At 33.8% G+C, this 22,337-nt stretch overlaps 6 non-coding genes across 6 annotated transcripts; all 6 read right to left on the bottom strand.

Annotated features, from left to right (window-relative positions):
* Positions 1 to 2,345: 2,345 nt before the first annotated feature.
* On the bottom strand, positions 2,346 to 2,454 carry TRNAL-CAA (transfer RNA leucine (anticodon CAA)). The gene is made up of 2 exons: positions 2,417 to 2,454; positions 2,346 to 2,391 (listed from the first exon to the last, which is right to left on the bottom strand). It is a non-coding gene; the product is annotated as a tRNA-Leu (tRNA).
* Positions 2,455 to 3,498: 1,044 nt separating this feature from the next.
* On the bottom strand, positions 3,499 to 3,607 carry TRNAL-CAA (transfer RNA leucine (anticodon CAA)). The gene is made up of 2 exons: positions 3,570 to 3,607; positions 3,499 to 3,544 (listed from the first exon to the last, which is right to left on the bottom strand). It is a non-coding gene; the product is annotated as a tRNA-Leu (tRNA).
* Positions 3,608 to 4,651: 1,044 nt separating this feature from the next.
* TRNAL-CAA (transfer RNA leucine (anticodon CAA)) lies at positions 4,652 to 4,760 on the bottom strand. The gene is made up of 2 exons: positions 4,723 to 4,760; positions 4,652 to 4,697 (listed from the first exon to the last, which is right to left on the bottom strand). It is a non-coding gene; the product is annotated as a tRNA-Leu (tRNA).
* A 1,044-nt stretch (positions 4,761 to 5,804) lies between these two features.
* TRNAL-CAA (transfer RNA leucine (anticodon CAA)) lies at positions 5,805 to 5,913 on the bottom strand. Its single transcript has 2 exons — positions 5,876 to 5,913; positions 5,805 to 5,850 (listed from the first exon to the last, which is right to left on the bottom strand). It is a non-coding gene; the product is annotated as a tRNA-Leu (tRNA).
* Positions 5,914 to 10,415: 4,502 nt separating this feature from the next.
* Positions 10,416 to 10,524, bottom strand: TRNAL-CAA (transfer RNA leucine (anticodon CAA)). The gene is made up of 2 exons: positions 10,487 to 10,524; positions 10,416 to 10,461 (listed from the first exon to the last, which is right to left on the bottom strand). It is a non-coding gene; the product is annotated as a tRNA-Leu (tRNA).
* A 3,349-nt stretch (positions 10,525 to 13,873) lies between these two features.
* TRNAL-CAA (transfer RNA leucine (anticodon CAA)) lies at positions 13,874 to 13,982 on the bottom strand. Its single transcript has 2 exons — positions 13,945 to 13,982; positions 13,874 to 13,919 (listed from the first exon to the last, which is right to left on the bottom strand). It is a non-coding gene; the product is annotated as a tRNA-Leu (tRNA).
* Between the last annotated feature and the right edge of the window lie 8,355 nt (positions 13,983 to 22,337).

Below are 22,337 nucleotides of genomic sequence, written 5' to 3'. Positions count from 1 at the left end.
CATTTTGAGTGTAAAACATAACCAAAGAGCAAGAAAATATTGTCAGAAGTGGGATTTGAACCTATACCTCTTTACAGAGACCAGAATCACCATTAACTGAAAAAGTAGAACCTTGAGTCTGGCGCCTCAGACCGCTCGGCCATCCTGACAAGCACATCAGTATTTCCAAACCTGCTTCGTGTTAGGGTTTATCATTTTACTATTTATATTTTTGATTGTGATTTTGACAAATAATTTCGACTTGTTGAAAAAGGGGTCATTAAATCAAGATCTTCGATTAATGCATTTCCTCTAAAAGCTGTTTCTTAAATAACATTATTTAGGAAAAAAGCTCAAGCTAAAGTGTTATCCTTCAAAATTACTGTTGCCACCCTTTACTAAGGACTTCATCCTAGCAGAACAGATTAGTTTGTCTTAGAAGTAAATTGTATATCACGTTATATGTAAAGTCTAAGAGCCTTAAAATACTTTCGATGCCAATTATTCTTGTGTTTTATGTTTAGATTACAGAATACTAAAATAATGTTGTGCAAGCAATACTTATTCTTCAAAGGAAGAGATGTACAAGAACACGAGGACATGCACTGAAACTGGAGGGAGGTAGACTTAGAGGAAATTTGAAGAAAAATTACTTCACAGAAAGGGTAGTTGATAAAAAGAAAAGCCTCCCATCCGATGTTGTTGAAGCTAAATGGTGAAACAATTTAAACACGCTTCGGATAGGCATAAGAATATCCTTAAGAGAAATGTAAGGAGCAAATAGGGTTGAAGTTGCCTAAAGGATACATGAAAAGGAGCAGACTACATGGGCCAAGTGGTTCTTATCTGCCATCAAATTCTGTTTCTATGTAATACATTATTTCAATAGCCAATTTCTACATGAACTGAACTCTAGAATCTTAAAACTAATCATAGTGTCTTTATCATTTAAGAATAATTTAATTAATTTAACTCTAATGTAATTTGATCTTGATTGGAATGCAGATGGGAAAATCGATCAATTCTTAGGTCTTTAAAAGTTTCTATGCCCTTTAATTCATTCAATCATTGTGCTTCATATTGCTTAGAAATAAATGGGATCAAGATATCAATGTCTGGGAGAGGAAAGATTGAAAGACTGTGGATGTCCTGAGCATACTTCTCAATGTCAGTCATTTTGAGTGTAAAACATAACCAAAGAGGAAAAATATATTGTCAGAAGTGAGATTTGAACCTACGCCTCTTTACAGAGACCAGAATTCCCATTAACTGGAAGAGGAGAATCTTGAGTCTGGTGTCTTAGACCGCTCGGCCATCCTGACAAGCACATCAGTATGTCCAAACCTGCTTCCTGTTAGGGTTTATCATTTTACTATTTATATTTTTGATTGTGATTTTGACAAATAATTTGGCCTTGTTGAAAAAGGGGTCATTAAATCAAGATCTTAGATTAATGCATTTCCTCTAAAAGCAGTTTCTTAAATAACATTATTTAGGAAAAATGGCTCAAGCTAAAGTGTTATCCTTCAAAATTACTGTTGCCACCCTTTACTAAGGTCTTCATCCTAGCAGAACAGATTAGTTTTTCTTAGAAGTAAATTGTATATCATGTTATAAGTAAAGTCTAAGAGCCTTAAAATACTTTCGATGCCAATTATTCTTGTGTTTTATGTTTAGATTACTGAATACTAAAAGAATGTTGTGCAAACAATACTTATTCTTCAAAGGAAGAGATGTACAAGAACACGAGGACATGCACTGAAACTGGAGGGAGGTAGACTTAGAGGAAATTTGAAGAAAAATTACTTCACAGAAAGGGTAGTTGATAAATAGAAAAGCCTCCCATCCGATGTTGTTGAAGCTAAATGGTGAAACAATTTAAACATGCTTGGGATAGGCATAAGAATATCCTTAAGAGAAATGTAAGGAGCAAATAGGATTGAAGTTGCCTAAAGGATACATGAAAAGGAGCAGACTACGTGGGCCAAGTGGTTCTTATCTGCCATCAAATTCTGTTTCTATGTAAAACATTATTTCAACAGTCAATTTCTACATGAACTGAACTTTAGAATTTTAAAACTAATCATAGTGTCTTTATCATTTAAGAATAATTTAATTAATTTAACCTTAATGTAATTTGATCTTGATTGGAATGTAGATGGGAAAATCGATCAATTCTTAGGTCTTTAACAGTTTCTATGCCCTTTAATTCATTCAATCATTGTGCTTCATATTGCTTAGAAATAAATGGGATCAAGATATCAATGTCTGGGAGAGGAAAGATTGAAAGACTGTGGATGTCCTGAGCATACTTCTCAATGTCGGTCATTTTGAGTGTAAAACATAACCAAAGAGTAAGAAAATATTGTCAGAAGTGGGATTTGAGCCCACGCCTCTTTACAGAGACCAGAATTCCCATTAACTGGAAGAGTAGAATCTTGAGTCTGGCGCCTTAGACCGCTCGGCCATCCTGACAAGCACATCAGTATGTCTGAACCTGCTGTCTGTTAGGGTTTATCAATTTACTATTTATATTTTTGATTGTGATTTTGACAAATAATTTGGACTTGTTGAAAAAGGGGTCATTAAATCAAGATCTTAGATTAATGCATTTCCTCTAAAAGCTGTTTCTAAAATAACATTATTTAGGAAAAATGGCTCAAGCTAAGGTGTTATCCTTCAAAATTACTGTTGCCACCCTTTACTAAGGTCTTCATCCTAGCAGAACAGATTAGTTTGTCTTAGAAGTAAATTGTATATCATGTTATATGTAAAGTCTAAGAGCCTTAAAATACTTTCGATGCCAATTATTCTTGTGTTTTATGTTTAGATTACTGAATACTAAAAGAATGTTGTGCAAACAATACTTATTCTTCAAAGGAAGAGATGTACAAGAACACGAGGACATGCACTGAAACTGGAGGGAGGTAGACTTAGAGGAAATTTGAAGAAAAATTACTTCACAGAAAGGGTAGTTGATAAATAGAAAAGCCTCCCATCCAATGTTGTTGAAGCTAAACGGTGAAACAATTTAAACACGCTTCGGATAGGCATAAGAATATCCTTAAGAGAAATGTAAGGAGCAAATATGGTTGAAGTTGCCTAAAGGATACATGAAAAGGAGCAGACTACATGGGCCAAGTGGTTCTTATCTGCCATCAAATTCTGTTTCTATGTAATACATTATTTCAATAGCCAATTTCTATATGAACTGAACTTTAGAATTTTAAAACTAATCATAGTGTCTTTATCATTTAAGAATAATTTAATTAATTTAACTCTAATGTAATTTGATCTTGATTGGAATGCAGATGGGAAAATCGATCAATTCTTAGGTCTTTAAAAGTTTCTATGCCCTTTAATTCATTCAATCATTGTGCTTCATATTGCTGAGAAATAAATGGGATCAAGATATCAATGTCTGGGAGAGGAAAGATTGAAAGACTGTGGATGTCCTGAGCATACTTCTCAATGTCGGTCATTTTGAGTGTAAAACATAACCAAAGAGTAAGAAAATATTGTCAGAAGTGGGATTTGAGCCCACGCCTCTTTACAGAGACCAGAATTCCCATTAACTGGAAGAGTAGAATCTTGAGTCTGGCGCCTTAGACCACTCGGCCATCCTGACAAGCACATCAGTATATCCGAACCTGCTTCCTGTTAGGGTTTTTCATTTTACTATTTATATTTTTGATTGTGATTTTGACAAATAATTTGGACTTGTTGAAAAAGGGGTCATTAAATCAAGATCTTAGATTAATGCATTTCCTCTAAAAGCTGTTTCTTAAATAACATTACTTAGGAAAAATGGCTGAAGCTAAAGTGTTATCCTTCAAAATTACTGTTGCCACCCTTTACTAAGGTCTTCATCCTAGCAGAACAGATTAGTTTGTCTTAGAAGTAAATTGTATATCACGTTATATGTAAAGTCTAAGAGCCTTAAAATACTTTCGATACCAATTATTCTTTTGTTTTATGTTTAGATTACTGAATTCTAAAAGAATGTTGTGCAAACAATACTTATTCTTCAAAGGAAGAGATGTACAAGAACACGAGGACATGCACTGAAACTGGAGGGAGGTAGACTTAGAGGAAATTTGAAGAAAAATTACTTCACAGAAAGGGTAGTTGATAAATAGAAAAGCCTCCCATCCGATGTTGTTGAAGCTAAATGGTGAATCAATTTAAACATGCTTGGGATAGGCATAAGAATATCCTTAAGAGAAATGTAAGGAGCAAATAGGATTGAAGTTGCCTAAAGGATACATGAAAAGGAGCAGACTACGTGGGCCAAGTGGTTCTTATCTGCCATCAAATTCTGTTTCTATGTAAAACATTATTTCAACAGTCAATTTCTACATGAACTGAACTTTAGAATTTTAAAACTAATCATAGTGTCTTTATCATTTAAGAATAATTAAATTAATTTAAGTCTAATGTAATTTGATCTTGATTGGAATGTAGATGGGAAAATCGATCAATTCTTAGGTCTTTAAAAGTTTCTATGCCCTTTAATTCATTCAATCATTGTGCTTCATATTGCTTAGAAATAAATGGGATCAAGATATCAATGTCTGGGAGAGGAAAGATTGAAAGACTGTGGATGTCCTGAGCATACTTCTCAATGTCGGTCATTTTGAGTGTAAAACATAACCAAAGAGCAAGAAAATATTGTCAGAAGTGGGATTTGAACCCACGCCTCTTTACAGAGATCAGAATTCCCATTAACTGGAAGAGTAGAATCTTGAGTCTGGCGCCTTAGACCGCTCGGCCATCCTGACAAGCACATCAGTATGTCTGAACCTGCTGTCTGTTAGGGTTTATCAATTTACTATTTATATTTTTGATTGTGATTTTGACAAATAATTTGGCCTTGTTGAAAAAGGGGTCATTAAATCAAGATCTTAGATTAATGCATTTCCTCTAAAAGCTGTTTCTAAAATAACATTATTTAGGAAAAATGGCTCAAGCTAAGGTGTTATCCTTCAAAATTACTGTTGCCACCCTTTACTAAGGTCTTCATCCTAGCAGAACAGATTAGTTTGTCTTAGAAGTAAATTGTATATCATGTTATATGTAAAGTCTAAGAGCCTTAAAATACTTTCGATGCCAATTATTCTTGTGTTTTATGTTTAGATTACTGAATACTAAAAGAATGTTGTGCAAACAATACTTATTCTTCAAAGGAAGAGATGTACAAGAACACGAGGACATGCACTGAAACTGGAGGGAGGTAGACTTAGAGGAAATTTGAAGAAAAATTACTTCACAGAAAGGGTAGTTGATAAATAGAAAAGCCTCCCATCCAATGTTGTTGAAGCTAAACGGTGAAACAATTTAAACACGCTTCGGATAGGCATAAGAATATCCTTAAGAGAAATGTAAGGAGCAAATATGGTTGAAGTTGCCTAAAGGATACATGAAAAGGAGCAGACTACATGGGCCAAGTGGTTCTTATCTGCCATCAAATTCTGTTTCTATGTAATACATTATTTCAATAGCCAATTTCTATATGAACTGAACTTTAGAATTTTAAAACTAATCATAGTGTCTTTATCATTTAAGAATAATTTAATTAATTTAACTCTAATGTAATTTGATCTTGATTGGAATGCAGATGGGAAAATCGATCAATTCTTAGGTCTTTAAAAGTTTCTATGCCCTTTAATTCATTCAATCATTGTGCTTCATATTGCTGAGAAATAAATGGGATCAAGATATCAATGTCTGGGAGAGGAAAGATTGAAAGACTGTGGATGTCCTGAGCATACTTCTCAATGTCGGTCATTTTGAGTGTAAAACATAACCAAAGAGTAAGAAAATATTGTCAGAAGTGGGATTTGAGCCCACGCCTCTTTACAGAGACCAGAATTCCCATTAACTGGAAGAGTAGAATCTTGAGTCTGGCGCCTTAGACCACTCGGCCATCCTGACAAGCACATCAGTATATCCGAACCTGCTTCCTGTTAGGGTTTTTCATTTTACTATTTATATTTTTGATTGTGATTTTGACAAATAATTTGGACTTGTTGAAAAAGGGGTCATTAAATCAAGATCTTAGATTAATGCATTTCCTCTAAAAGCTGTTTCTTAAATAACATTACTTAGGAAAAATGGCTGAAGCTAAAGTGTTATCCTTCAAAATTACTGTTGCCACCCTTTACTAAGGTCTTCATCCTAGCAGAACAGATTAGTTTGTCTTAGAAGTAAATTGTATATCACGTTATATGTAAAGTCTAAGAGCCTTAAAATACTTTCGATACCAATTATTCTTTTGTTTTATGTTTAGATTACTGAATACTAAAAGAATGTTGTGCAAACAATACTTATTCTTCAAAGGAAGAGATGTACAAGAACACGAGGACATGCACTGAAACTGGAGGGAGGTAGACTTAGAGGAAATTTGAAGAAAAATTACTTCACAGAAAGGGTAGTTGATAAATAGAAAAGCCTCCCATCCGATGTTGTTGAAGCTAAATGGTGAATCAATTTAAACATGCTTGGGATAGGCATAAGAATATCCTTAAGAGAAATGTAAGGAGCAAATAGGATTGAAGTTGCCTAAAGGATACATGAAAAGGAGCAGACTACGTGGGCCAAGTGGTTCTTATCTGCCATCAAATTCTGTTTCTATGTAAAACATTATTTCAACAGTCAATTTCTACATGAACTGAACTTTAGAATTTTAAAACTAATCATATTGTCTTTATCATTTAAGAATAATTAAATTAATTTAAGTCTAATGTAATTTGATCTTGATTGGAATGTAGATGGGAAAATCGATCAATTCTTAGGTCTTTAAAAGTTTCTATGCCCTTTAATTCATTCAATCATTGTGCTTCATATTGCTTAGAAATAAATGGGATCAAGATATCAATGTCTGGGAGAGGAAAGATTGAAAGACTGTGGATGTCCTGAGCATACCACTCAATGTCGGTCATTTTGAGTGTAAAACATAACCAAAGAGCAAGAAAATATTGTCAGAAGTGGGATTTGAACCTATACCTCTTTACAGAGACCAGAATCACCATTAACTGAAAAAGTAGAACCTTGAGTCTGGCGCCTCAGACCGCTCGGCCATCCTGACAAGCACATCAGTATTTCCAAACCTGCTTCGTGTTAGGGTTTATCATTTTACTATTTATATTTTTGATTGTGATTTTGACAAATAATTTCGACTTGTTGAAAAAGGGGTCATTAAATCAAGATCTTCGATTAATGCATTTCCTCTAAAAGCTGTTTCTTAAATAACATTATTTAGGAAAAAAGCTCAAGCTAAAGTGTTATCCTTCAAAATTACTGTTGCCACCCTTTACTAAGGACTTCATCCTAGCAGAACAGATTAGTTTGTCTTAGAAGTAAATTGTATATCACGTTATATGTAAAGTCTAAGAGCCTTAAAATACTTTCGATGCCAATTATTCTTGTGTTTTATGTTTAGATTACAGAATACTAAAATAATGTTGTGCAAGCAATACTTATTCTTCAAAGGAAGAGATGTACAAGAACACGAGGACATGCACTGAAACTGGAGGGAGGTAGACTTAGAGGAAATTTGAAGAAAAATTACTTCACAGAAAGGGTAGTTGATAAAAAGAAAAGCCTCCCATCCGATGTTGTTGAAGCTAAATGGTGAAACAATTTAAACACGCTTCGGATAGGCATAAGAATATCCTTAAGAGAAATGTAAGGAGCAAATAGGGTTGAAGTTGCCTAAAGGATACATGAAAAGGAGCAGACTACATGGGCCAAGTGGTTCTTATCTGCCATCAAATTCTGTTTCTATGTAATACATTATTTCAATAGCCAATTTCTACATGAACTGAACTCTAGAATCTTAAAACTAATCATAGTGTCTTTATCATTTAAGAATAATTTAATTAATTTAACTCTAATGTAATTTGATCTTGATTGGAATGCAGATGGGAAAATCGATCAATTCTTAGGTCTTTAAAAGTTTCTATGCCCTTTAATTCATTCAATCATTGTGCTTCATATTGCTTAGAAATAAATGGGATCAAGATATCAATGTCTGGGAGAGGAAAGATTGAAAGACTGTGGATGTCCTGAGCATACTTCTCAATGTCAGTCATTTTGAGTGTAAAACATAACCAAAGAGGAAAAATATATTGTCAGAAGTGAGATTTGAACCTACGCCTCTTTACAGAGACCAGAATTCCCATTAACTGGAAGAGGAGAATCTTGAGTCTGGTGTCTTAGACCGCTCGGCCATCCTGACAAGCACATCAGTATGTCCAAACCTGCTTCCTGTTAGGGTTTATCATTTTACTATTTATATTTTTGATTGTGATTTTGACAAATAATTTGGCCTTGTTGAAAAAGGGGTCATTAAATCAAGATCTTAGATTAATGCATTTCCTCTAAAAGCAGTTTCTTAAATAACATTATTTAGGAAAAATGGCTCAAGCTAAAGTGTTATCCTTCAAAATTACTGTTGCCACCCTTTACTAAGGTCTTCATCCTAGCAGAACAGATTAGTTTTTCTTAGAAGTAAATTGTATATCATGTTATAAGTAAAGTCTAAGAGCCTTAAAATACTTTCGATGCCAATTATTCTTGTGTTTTATGTTTAGATTACTGAATACTAAAAGAATGTTGTGCAAACAATACTTATTCTTCAAAGGAAGAGATGTACAAGAACACGAGGACATGCACTGAAACTGGAGGGAGGTAGACTTAGAGGAAATTTGAAGAAAAATTACTTCACAGAAAGGGTAGTTGATAAATAGAAAAGCCTCCCATCCGATGTTGTTGAAGCTAAATGGTGAAACAATTTAAACATGCTTGGGATAGGCATAAGAATATCCTTAAGAGAAATGTAAGGAGCAAATAGGATTGAAGTTGCCTAAAGGATACATGAAAAGGAGCAGACTACGTGGGCCAAGTGGTTCTTATCTGCCATCAAATTCTGTTTCTATGTAAAACATTATTTCAACAGTCAATTTCTACATGAACTGAACTTTAGAATTTTAAAACTAATCATAGTGTCTTTATCATTTAAGAATAATTTAATTAATTTAACCTTAATGTAATTTGATCTTGATTGGAATGTAGATGGGAAAATCGATCAATTCTTAGGTCTTTAACAGTTTCTATGCCCTTTAATTCATTCAATCATTGTGCTTCATATTGCTTAGAAATAAATGGGATCAAGATATCAATGTCTGGGAGAGGAAAGATTGAAAGACTGTGGATGTCCTGAGCATACTTCTCAATGTCGGTCATTTTGAGTGTAAAACATAACCAAAGAGCAAGAAAATATTGTCAGAACTGGGATTTGAACCCACGTCTCTTTACAGAGATCAGAATTCCCATTAACTGGAAGAGTAGAATCTTGAGTCTGGCGCCTTAGACCGCTCGGCCATCCTGACAAGCACATCAGTATGTCTGAACCTGCTGTCTGTTAGGGTTTATCAATTTACTATTTATATTTTTGATTGTGATTTTGACAAATAATTTGGACTTGTTGAAAAAGGGGTCATTAAATCAAGATCTTAGATTAATGCATTTCCTCTAAAAGCTGTTTCTAAAATAACATTATTTAGGAAAAATGGCTCAAGCTAAGGTGTTATCCTTCAAAATTACTGTTGCCACCCTTTACTAAGGTCTTCATCCTAGCAGAACAGATTAGTTTGTCTTAGAAGTAAATTGTATATCATGTTATATGTAAAGTCTAAGAGCCTTAAAATACTTTCGATGCCAATTATTCTTGTGTTTTATGTTTAGATTACTGAATACTAAAAGAATGTTGTGCAAACAATACTTATTCTTCAAAGGAAGAGATGTACAAGAACACGAGGACATGCACTGAAACTGGAGGGAGGTAGACTTAGAGGAAATTTGAAGAAAAATTACTTCACAGAAAGGGTAGTTGATAAATAGAAAAGCCTCCCATCCGATGTTGTTGAAGCTAAATGGTGAAACAATTTAAACATGCTTGGGATAGGCATAAGAATATCCTTAAGAGTAATGTAAGGAGCAAATAGGATTGAAGTTGCCTAAAGGATACATGAAAAGGAGCAGACTACGTGGGCCAAGTGGTTCTTATCTGCCATCAAATTCTGTTTCTATGTAAAACATTATTTCAACAGTCAATTTCTACATGAACTGAACTTTAGAATTTTAAAACTAATCATAGTGTCTTTATCATTTAAGAATAATTTAATTAATTTAACTCTAATGTAATTTGATCTTGATTGGAATGTAGATGGGAAAATCGATCAATTCTTAGGTCTTTAACAGTTTCTATGCCCTTTAATTCATTCAATCATTGTGCTTCATATTGCTTAGAAATAAATGGGATCAAGATATCAATGTCTGGGAGAGGAAAGATTGAAAGACTGTGGATGTCCTGAGCATACTTCTCAATGTCGGTCATTTTGAGTGTAAAACATAACCAAAGAGCAAGAAAATATTGTCAGAAGTGGGGTTTGAACCCACGCCTCTTTACAGAGATCAGAATTCCCATTAACTGGAAGAGTAGAATCTTGAGTCTGGCGCCTTAGACCGCTCGGCCATCCTGACAAGCACATCAGTATGTCTGAACCTGCTGTCTGTTAGGGTTTATCAATTTACTATTTATATTTTTGATTGTGATTTTGACAAATAATTTGGACTTGTTGAAAAAGGGGTCATTAAATCAAGATCTTAGATTAATGCATTTCCTCTAAAAGCTGTTTCTAAAATAACATTATTTAGGAAAAATGGCTGAAGCTAAGGTGTTATCCTTCAAAATTACTGTTGCCACCCTTTACTAAGGTCTTCATCCTAGCAGAACAGATTAGTTTGTCTTAGAAGTAAATTGTATATCATGTTATATGTAAAGTCTAAGAGCCTTAAAATACTTTCGATGCCAATTATTCTTGTGTTTTATGTTTAGATTACTGAATACTAAAAGAATGTTGTGCAAACAATACTTATTCTTCAAAGGAAGAGATGTACAAGAACACGAGGACATGCACTGAAACTGGAGGGAGGTAGACTTAGAGGAAATTTGAAGAAAAATTACTTCACAGAAAGGGTAGTTGATAAATAGAAAAGCCTCCCATCCAATGTTGTTGAAGCTAAACGGTGAAACAATTTAAACACGCTTCGGATAGGCATAGGAATATCCTTAAGAGAAATGTAAGGAGCAAATATGGTTGAAGTTGCCTAAAGGATACATGAAAAGGAGCAGACTACATGGGCCAAGTGGTTCTTATCTGCCATCAAATTCTGTTTCTATGTAATACATTATTTCAATAGCCAATTTCTATATGAACTGAACTTTAGAATTTTAAAACTAATCATAGTGTCTTTATCATTTAAGAATAATTTAATTAATTTAACTCTAATGTAATTTGATCTTGATTGGAATTCAGATGGGAAAATCGATCAATTCTTAGGTCTTTAAAAGTTTCTATGCCCTTTAATTGATTCAATCATTGTGCTTCATATTGCTGAGAAATAAATGGGATCAAGATATCAATGTCTGGGAGAGGAAAGATTGAAAGACTGTGGATGTCCTGAGCATACTTCTCAATGTCGGTCATTTTGAGTGTAAAACATAACCAAAGAGTAAGAAAATATTGTCAGAAGTGGGATTTAAACCTATACCTCTTTACAGAGACCAGAATCACCATTAACTGAAAAAGTAGAACCTTGAGTCTGGCGCCTCAGACCGCTCGGCCATCCTGACAAGCACATCAGTATTTCCAAACCTGCTTCCTGTTAGGGTTTATCATTTTACTATTTATATTTTTGATTGTGATTTTGACAAATAATTTCGACTTGTTGAAAAAGGGGTCATTAAATCAAGATCTTCGATTAATGCATTTCCTCTAAAAGCTGTTTCTTAAATAACATTATTTAGGAAAAAAGCTCAAGCTAAAGTGTTATCCTTCAAAATTACTGTTGCCACCCTTTACTAAGGACTTCATCCTAGCAGAACAGATTAGTTTGTCTTAGAAGTAAATTGTATATCACGTTATATGTAAAGTCTAAGAGCCTTAAAATACTTTCGATGCCAATTATTCTTGTGTTTTATGTTTAGATTACTGAATACTAAAAGAATGTTGTGCAAGCAATACTTATTCTTCAAAGGAAGAGATGTACAAGAACACGAGGACATGCACTGAAACTGGAGGGAGGTAGACTTAGAGGAAATTTGAAGAAAAATTACTTCACAGAAAGGGTAGTTGATAAAAAGAAAAGCCTCCCATCCGATGTTGTTGAAGCTAAATGGTGAAACAATTTAAACATGCTTGGGATAGGCATAAGAATATCCTTAAGAGAAATGTAAGGAGCAAATAGGATTGAAGTTGCCTAAAGGATACATGAAAAGGAGCAGACTACGTGGGCCAAGTGGTTCTTATCTGCCATCAAATTCTGTTTCTATGTAAAACATTATTTCAACAGTCAATTTCTACATGAACTGAACTTTAGAATTTTAAAACTAATCATAGTGTCTTTATCATTTAAGAATAATTTAATTAATTTAACCTTAATGTAATTTGATCTTGATTGGAATGTAGATGGGAAAATCGATCAATTCTTAGGTCTTTAACAGTTTCTATGCCCTTTAATTCATTCAATCATTGTGCTTCATATTGCTTAGAAATAAATGGGATCAAGATATCAATGTCTGGGAGAGGAAAGATTGAAAGACTGTGGATGTCCTGAGCATACTTCTCAATGTCGGTCATTTTGAGTGTAAAACATAACCAAAGAGCAAGAAAATATTGTCAGAACTGGGATTTGAACCCACGTCTCTTTACAGAGATCAGAATTCCCATTAACTGGAAGAGTAGAATCTTGAGTCTGGCGCCTTAGACCGCTCGGCCATCCTGACAAGCACATCAGTATGTCTGAACCTGCTGTCTGTTAGGGTTTATCAATTTACTATTTATATTTTTGATTGTGATTTTGACAAATAATTTGGACTTGTTGAAAAAGGGGTCATTAAATCAAGATCTTAGATTAATGCATTTCCTCTAAAAGCTGTTTCTAAAATAACATTATTTAGGAAAAATGGCTCAAGCTAAGGTGTTATCCTTCAAAATTACTGTTGCCACCCTTTACTAAGGTCTTCATCCTAGCAGAACAGATTAGTTTGTCTTAGAAGTAAATTGTATATCATGTTATATGTAAAGTCTAAGAGCCTTAAAATACTTTCGATGCCAATTATTCTTGTGTTTTATGTTTAGATTACTGAATACTAAAAGAATGTTGTGCAAACAATACTTATTCTTCAAAGGAAGAGATGTACAAGAACACGAGGACATGCACTGAAACTGGAGGGAGGTAGACTTAGAGGAAATTTGAAGAAAAATTACTTCACAGAAAGGGTAGTTGATAAATAGAAAAGCCTCCCATCCGATGTTGTTGAAGCTAAATGGTGAAACAATTTAAACATGCTTGGGATAGGCATAAGAATATCCTTAAGAGTAATGTAAGGAGCAAATAGGATTGAAGTTGCCTAAAGGATACATGAAAAGGAGCAGACTACGTGGGCCAAGTGGTTCTTATCTGCCATCAAATTCTGTTTCTATGTAAAACATTATTTCAACAGTCAATTTCTACATGAACTGAACTTTAGAATTTTAAAACTAATCATAGTGTCTTTATCATTTAAGAATAATTTAATTAATTTAACTCTAATGTAATTTGATCTTGATTGGAATGTAGATGGGAAAATCGATCAATTCTTAGGTCTTTAACAGTTTCTATGCCCTTTAATTCATTCAATCATTGTGCTTCATATTGCTTAGAAATAAATGGGATCAAGATATCAATGTCTGGGAGAGGAAAGATTGAAAGACTGTGGATGTCCTGAGCATACTTCTCAATGTCGGTCATTTTGAGTGTAAAACATAACCAAAGAGCAAGAAAATATTGTCAGAAGTGGGGTTTGAACCCACGCCTCTTTACAGAGATCAGAATTCCCATTAACTGGAAGAGTAGAATCTTGAGTCTGGCGCCTTAGACCGCTCGGCCATCCTGACAAGCACATCAGTATGTCTGAACCTGCTGTCTGTTAGGGTTTATCAATTTACTATTTATATTTTTGATTGTGATTTTGACAAATAATTTGGACTTGTTGAAAAAGGGGTCATTAAATCAAGATCTTAGATTAATGCATTTCCTCTAAAAGCTGTTTCTAAAATAACATTATTTAGGAAAAATGGCTGAAGCTAAGGTGTTATCCTTCAAAATTACTGTTGCCACCCTTTACTAAGGTCTTCATCCTAGCAGAACAGATTAGTTTGTCTTAGAAGTAAATTGTATATCATGTTATATGTAAAGTCTAAGAGCCTTAAAATACTTTCGATGCCAATTATTCTTGTGTTTTATGTTTAGATTACTGAATACTAAAAGAATGTTGTGCAAACAATACTTATTCTTCAAAGGAAGAGATGTACAAGAACACGAGGACATGCACTGAAACTGGAGGGAGGTAGACTTAGAGGAAATTTGAAGAAAAATTACTTCACAGAAAGGGTAGTTGATAAATAGAAAAGCCTCCCATCCAATGTTGTTGAAGCTAAACGGTGAAACAATTTAAACACGCTTCGGATAGGCATAGGAATATCCTTAAGAGAAATGTAAGGAGCAAATATGGTTGAAGTTGCCTAAAGGATACATGAAAAGGAGCAGACTACATGGGCCAAGTGGTTCTTATCTGCCATCAAATTCTGTTTCTATGTAATACATTATTTCAATAGCCAATTTCTATATGAACTGAACTTTAGAATTTTAAAACTAATCATAGTGTCTTTATCATTTAAGAATAATTTAATTAATTTAACTCTAATGTAATTTGATCTTGATTGGAATTCAGATGGGAAAATCGATCAATTCTTAGGTCTTTAAAAGTTTCTATGCCCTTTAATTGATTCAATCATTGTGCTTCATATTGCTGAGAAATAAATGGGATCAAGATATCAATGTCTGGGAGAGGAAAGATTGAAAGACTGTGGATGTCCTGAGCATACTTCTCAATGTCGGTCATTTTGAGTGTAAAACATAACCAAAGAGTAAGAAAATATTGTCAGAAGTGGGATTTAAACCTATACCTCTTTACAGAGACCAGAATCACCATTAACTGAAAAAGTAGAACCTTGAGTCTGGCGCCTCAGACCGCTCGGCCATCCTGACAAGCACATCAGTATTTCCAAACCTGCTTCCTGTTAGGGTTTATCATTTTACTATTTATATTTTTGATTGTGATTTTGACAAATAATTTCGACTTGTTGAAAAAGGGGTCATTAAATCAAGATCTTCGATTAATGCATTTCCTCTAAAAGCTGTTTCTTAAATAACATTATTTAGGAAAAAAGCTCAAGCTAAAGTGTTATCCTTCAAAATTACTGTTGCCACCCTTTACTAAGGACTTCATCCTAGCAGAACAGATTAGTTTGTCTTAGAAGTAAATTGTATATCACGTTATATGTAAAGTCTAAGAGCCTTAAAATACTTTCGATGCCAATTATTCTTGTGTTTTATGTTTAGATTACTGAATACTAAAAGAATGTTGTGCAAGCAATACTTATTCTTCAAAGGAAGAGATGTACAAGAACACGAGGACATGCACTGAAACTGGAGGGAGGTAGACTTAGAGGAAATTTGAAGAAAAATTACTTCACAGAAAGGGTAGTTGATAAAAAGAAAAGCCTCCCATCCGATGTTGTTGAAGCTAAATGGTGAAACAATTTAAACACGCTTCGGATAGGCATAAGAATATCCTTAAGAGAAATGTAAGGAGCAAATAGGGTTGAAGTTGCCTAAAGGATACATGAAAAGGAGCAGACTACATGGGCCAAGTGGTTCTTATCTGCCATCAAATTCTGTTTCTATGTAATACATTATTTCAATAGCCAATTTCTACATGAACTGAACTTTAGAATTTTAAAACTAATCATATTGTCTTTATCATTTAAGAATAATTTAATTAATTTAACTCTAATGTAATTTGATCTTGATTGGAATGCAGATGGGAAAATCGATCAATTCTTAGGTCTTTAAAAGTTTCTATGCCCTTTAATTCATTCAATCATTGTGCTTCATATTGCTGAGAAATAAATGGGATCAAGATATCAATGTCTGGGAGAGGAAAGATTGAAAGACTGTGGATGTCCTGAGCATACTTCTCAATGTCAGTCATTTTGAGTGTAAAACATAACCAAAGAGCAAAAATATATTGTCAGAAGTGAAATTTGAACCTACGCCTCTTTACAGAGACCAGAATTCCCATTAACTGGAAGAGTAGAATCTTGAGTCTGGTGTCTTAGACCGTTCGGCCATCCTGACAAGCACATCAGTATGTCCAAACCTGCTTCCTGTTAGGGTTTATCATTTTACTATTTATATTTTTGATTGTGATTTTGACAAATAATTTGGCCTTGTTGAAAAAGGGGTCATTAAATCAAGATCTTAGATTAATGCATTTCCTCTAAAAGCAGTTTCTTAAATAACATTATTTAGGAAAAATGGCTCAAGCTAAAGTGTTATCCTTCAAAATTACTGTTGCCACCCTTTACTAAGGTCTTCATCCTAGCAGAACAGATTAGTTTGTCTTAGAAGTAAATTGTATATCATGTTATAAGTAAAGTCTAAGAGCCTTAAAATACTTTTGATGCCAATTATTCTTGTGTTTTATGTTTAGATTACTGAATACTAAAAGAATGTTGTGCAAACAATACTTATTCTTCAAAGGAAGAGATGTACAAGAACACGAGGACATGCACTGAAACTGGAGGGAGGTAGACTTAGAGGAAATTTGAAGAAAAATTACTTCACAGAAAGGGTAGTTGATAAGTAGAAAAGCCTCCCATCCGATGTTGTTGAAGCTAAATGGTGAAACAATTTAAACATGCTTGGGATAGGCATAAGAATATCCTTAAGAGAAATGTAAGGAGCAAATAGGATTGAAGTTGCCTAAAGGATACATGAAAAGGAGCAGACTACGTGGGCCAAGTGGTTCTTATCTGCCATCAAATTCTGTTTCTATGTAAAACATTATTTGAACAGTCAATTTCTACATGAACTGAACTTTAGAATTTTAAAACTAATCATAGTGTCTTTATCATTTAAGAATAATTTAATTAATTTAACTCTAATGTAATTTGATCTTGATTGGAATGTAGATGGGAAAATCGATCAATTCTTAGGTCTTTAACAGTTTCTATGCCCTTTAATTCATTCAATCATTGTGCTTCATATTGCTTAGAAATAAATGGGATCAAGATATCAATGTCTGGGAGAGGAAAGATTGAAAGACTGTGGATGTCCTGAGCATACTTCTCAATGTCGGTCATTTTGAGTGTAAAACATAACCAAAGAGTAAGAAAATATTGTCAGAAGTGGGATTTGAACCAACGCCTCTTTACAGAGACCAGAATTCCCATTAACTGGAAGAGTAGAATCTTGAGTGTGGCGCCTTAGACCGCTCGGCCATCCTGACAAGCACATCAGTATGTCCGAACCTGCTGTCTGTTAGGGTTTATCAATTTACTATTTATATTTTTGATTGTGATTTTGACAAATAATTTGGACTTGTTGAAAAAGGGGTCATTAAATCAAGATCTTAGATTAATGCATTTCCTCTAAAAGCTGTTTCTAAAATAACATTATTTAGGAAAAAAGCTCAAGCTAAAGTGTTATCCTTCAAAATTACTGTTGCCACCCTTTACTAAGGTCTTCATCCTAGCAGAACAGTTTAGTTTGTCTTAGAAGTAAATTGTATATCACGTTATATGTAAAGTCTAAGAGCCTTAAAATACTTTCGATGCCAATTATTCTTGTGTTTTATGTTTAGATTACTGAATACTAAAAGAATGTTGTGCAAACAATACTTATTCTTCAAAGGAAGAGATGTACAAGAACACGAGGACATGCACTGAAACTGGAGGGAGGTAGACTTAGAGGAAATTTGAAGAAAAATTACTTCACAGAAAGGGTAGTTGATAAAAAGAAAAGCCTCCCATCCGATGTTGTTGAAGCTAAATGGTGAAACAATTTAAACACGCTTCGGATAGGCATAAGAATATCCTTAAGAGAAATGTAAGGAGCAAATAGGGTTGAAGTTGCCTAAAGGATACATGAAAAGGAGAAGACTACATGGGCCAAGTGGTTCTTATCTGCCATCAAATTCTGTTTCTATGTAATACATTATTTCAATAGCCAAATTCTACATGAACTGAACTTTAGAATTTTAAAACTAATCATAGTGTCTTTATCATTTAAGAATAATTTAATTAATTTAACTCTAATTTAATTTGATCTTGATTGGAATGTAGATGGGAAAATCGATAAATTCTTAGGTCTTTAAAAGTTTCTATGCCCTTTAATTCATTCAATCATTGTGCTTCATATTGCTGAGAAATAAATGGGATCAAGATATCAATGTCTGGGAGAGGAAAGATTGAAAGACTGTGGATGTCCTGGGCATACTTCTCAATGTCGGTCATTTTGAGTGTAAAACATAACCAAAGAGCATGAATATATTGTCAGAAGTGGGATTTGAACCTACACCTCTTTACAGAGACCAGAATTCCCATTAACTGGAAGAGTAGAATCTTGAGTCTGGTGTCTTAACCCGCTCGGCCATCCTGACATGCACATCAATATGTCCAAACCTGCTTCCTGTTAGGGTTTATCATTTTACTATTTATATTTTTGAGTGTGTTTTTGACAAATAATTTGGCCTTGTTGAAAATGGGGTCATTAAATCAAGATCTTAGATTAATGCATTTCCTCTAAAAGCTGTTTCTTAAATAACATTATTTAGGAAAAATGGCTCAAGCTAAAGTGTTATCCTTCAAAATTACTGTTGCCACCCTTTACTAAGGTCTTCATCCTAGCAGAACAGATTAGTTTGTCTTAGAAGTAAATTGTATATCACGCTATATGTAAAGTCTAAGAGCCTTAAAATACTTTCGATGCCAATTATTCTTGTGTTTTATGTTTAGATTACTGAATACTAAAAGAATGTTGTGCAAACAATACTTATTCTTCAAAGGAAGAGATGTACAAGAACACGAGGACATGCAATGAAACTGGAGGGAGGTAGACTTAGAGGAAATTTGAAGAAAAATTACTTCACAGAAAGGGTAGTTGATAAAAAGAAAAGCCTCCCATCCGATGTTGTTGAAGCTAAATGGTGAAACAATTTAAACACGCTTCGGATAGGCATAAGAATATCCTTAAGAGAAATGTAAGGAGCAAATAGGGTTGAAGTTGCCTAAAGGATACATGAAAAGGAGCAGACTACATGGGCCAAGTGGTTCTTATCTGCCATCAAATTCTGTTTCTATGTAATACATTATTTCAATAGCCAAATTCTACATGAACTGAACTTTAGAATTTTAAAACTAATCATAGTGTCTTTATCATTTAAGAATAATTTAATTAATTTAACTCTAATTTAATTTGATCTTGATTGGAATGTAGATGGGAAAATCGATCAATTCTTAGGTCTTTAAAAGTTTCTATGCCCTTTAATTCATTCAATCATTGTGCTTCATATTGCTGAGAAATAAATGGGATCAAGATATCAATGTCTGGGAGAGGAAAGATTGAAAGACTGTGGATGTCCTGTGCATACTTCTCAATGTCGGTCATTTTGAGTGTAAAACATAACCAAAGAGCATGAATATATTGTCAGAAGTGGGATTTGAACCTACGCCTCTTTACAGAGACCAGAATTCCCATTAACTGGAAGAGTAGAATCTTGAGTCTGATGTCTTAACCCGCTCGGCCATCCTGACAAGCACATCAGTATATCCAAACCTGCTTCCTGTTAGGGTTTATCATTTTACTATTTATATTTTTGATTGTGTTTTTGACAAATAATTTCGACTTGTTGAAAAAGGGGTCATTAAATCAAGATCTTCGATTAATGCATTTCCTCTAAAAGCTGTTTCTTAAATAACATTATTTAGGAAAAAAGCTCAAGCTAAAGTGTTATCCTTCAAAATTACTGTTGCCACCCTTTACTAAGGTCTTCATCCTAGCAGAACAGATTAGTTTGTCTTAGAAGTAAATAGTATATCACGTTATATGTAAAGTCTAAGAGCCTTAAAATACTTTCGATGCCAATTATTCTTGTGTTTTATGTTTAGATTACTGAATACTAAAAGAATGTTGTGCAAGCAATACTTATTCTTCAAAGGAAGAGATGTACAAGAACACGAGGACATGCACTGAAACTGGAGGGAGGTAGACTTAGAGGAAATTTGAAGAAAAATTACTTCACAGAAAGGGTAGTTGATAAAAAGAAAAGCATCCCATCCGATGTTGTTGAAGCTAAATGGTGAAACAATTTAAACACGCTTCGGATAGGCATAAGAATATCCTTAAGAGAAATGTAAGGAGCAAATAGGGTTGAAGTTGCCTAAAGGATACATGAAAAGGAGCAGACTACATGGGCCAAGTGGTTCTTATCTGCCATCAAATTCTGTTTCTATGTAATACATTATTTCAATAGCCAATTTCTACATGAACTGAACTTTAGAATTTTAAAACTAATCATAGTGTCTTTATCATTTAAGAATAATTTAATTAATTTAACTCTAATTTAATTTGATCTTGATTGGAATGTAGATGGGAAAATCGATCAATTCTTAGGTCTTTAAAAGTTTCTATGCCCTTTAATTCATTCAATCATTGTGCTTCATATTGCTGAGAAATAAATGGGATCAAGATATCAATGTCTGGGAGAGGAAAGATTGAAAGACTGTGGATGTCCTGAGCATACTTCTCAATGTCAGTCATTTTGAGTGTAAAACATAACCAAAGAGCAAAAATATATTGTCAGAAGTGGGATTTGAACCTACGCCTCTTTACAGAGACCAGAATTCCCATTAACTGGAAGAGTAGAATCTTGAGTCTGGTGTCTTAGACCGCTCAGCCATCCTGACAAGCACATCAGTATGTCCAAACCTGCTTCCTGTTAGGGTTTATCATTTTACTATTTATATTTTTGATTGTGATTTTGACAAATAATTTGGCCTTGTTGAAAAAGGGGTCATTAAATCAAGATCTTAGATTAATGCATTTCCTCTAAAAGCTGTTTCTTAAATAACATTATTTAGGAAAAATGGCTCAAGCTAAAGTGTTATCCTTCAAAATTACTGTTGCCACCCTTTACTAAGGTCTTCATCCTAGCAGAACAGATTAGTTTGTCTTAGAAGTAAATTGTATATCACGTTATAAGTAAAGTCTAAGAGCATTAAAATACTTTCGATGCCAATTATTCTTGTGTTTTATGTTTAGATTACTGAATACTAAAAGAATGTTGTGCAAACAATACTTATTCTTCAAAGGAAGAGATGTACAAGAATACGAGGACATGCACTGAAACTGGAGGGAGGTAGACTTAGAGGAAATTTGAAGAAAAATTACTTCACAGAAAGGGTAGTTGATAAATAGAAAAGCCTCCCATCCGATGTTGTTGAAGCTAAATGGTGAAACAATTTAAACATGCTTGGGATAGGCATAAGAATATCCTTAAGAGAAATGTAAGGAGCAAATAGAATTGAAGTTGCCTAAAGGATACATGAAAAGGAGCAGACTACGTGGGCCAAGTGGTTCTTATCTGCCATCAAATTCTGTTTCTATGTAAAACATTATTTCAACAGTCAATTTCTACATGAACTGAACATTAGAATTTTAAAACTAATCATAGTGTCTTTATCATTTAAGAATAATTTAATTAATTTAACTCTAATGTAATTTGATCTTGATTGGAATGTAGATGGAAAAATCGATCAATTCTTAGGTCTTTAACAGTTTCTATGCCCTTTAATTCATTCAATCATTGTGCTTCATATTGCTTAGAAATAAATGGGATCAAGATATCAATGTCTGGGAGCGGAAAGATTGAAAGACTGTGGATGTCCTGAGCATACTTCTCAATGTCGGTATTTTGAGTGTAAAACATAACCAAAGAGCAAGAAAATATTGTCAGAAGTGGGATTTGAACCCTTGCCTCTTTACAGAGACCAGAATTCCCATTAACTGGAAGAGTAGAATCTTGAGTCTGGCGCCTTAGACCGCTCGGCCATCCTGACAAGCAGATCAGTATGTCCGAACCTGCTGTCTGTTAGGGTTTATAAATTTACTATTTATATTTTTGATTGTGATTTTGACAAATAATTTGGACTTGTTGAAAAAGGGGTCATTAATTCAAGATCTTAGATTAATGCATTTCCTCTAAAAGCTGTTTCTAAAATAACATTATTTAGGAAAAATGGCTCAAGCTAAAGTGTTATCCTTCAAAATTACTGTTGCCACCCTTTACTAAGGTCTTCATCCTAGCAGAACAGATTAGTTTGTCTTAGAAGTAAATTGTATATCAT

The sequence above is a fragment of the Taudactylus pleione genome, unplaced genomic scaffold, assembly GCF_031769625.1.
Source record: "Taudactylus pleione unplaced genomic scaffold, aTauple2 ptg000612l, whole genome shotgun sequence".
Taxonomy (NCBI): Eukaryota; Metazoa; Chordata; class Amphibia; order Anura; family Myobatrachidae; genus Taudactylus; species Taudactylus pleione.
Note: the sequence above shows the minus strand (reverse complement) of the source record. Positions and strands in the feature narration are given on the sequence as shown.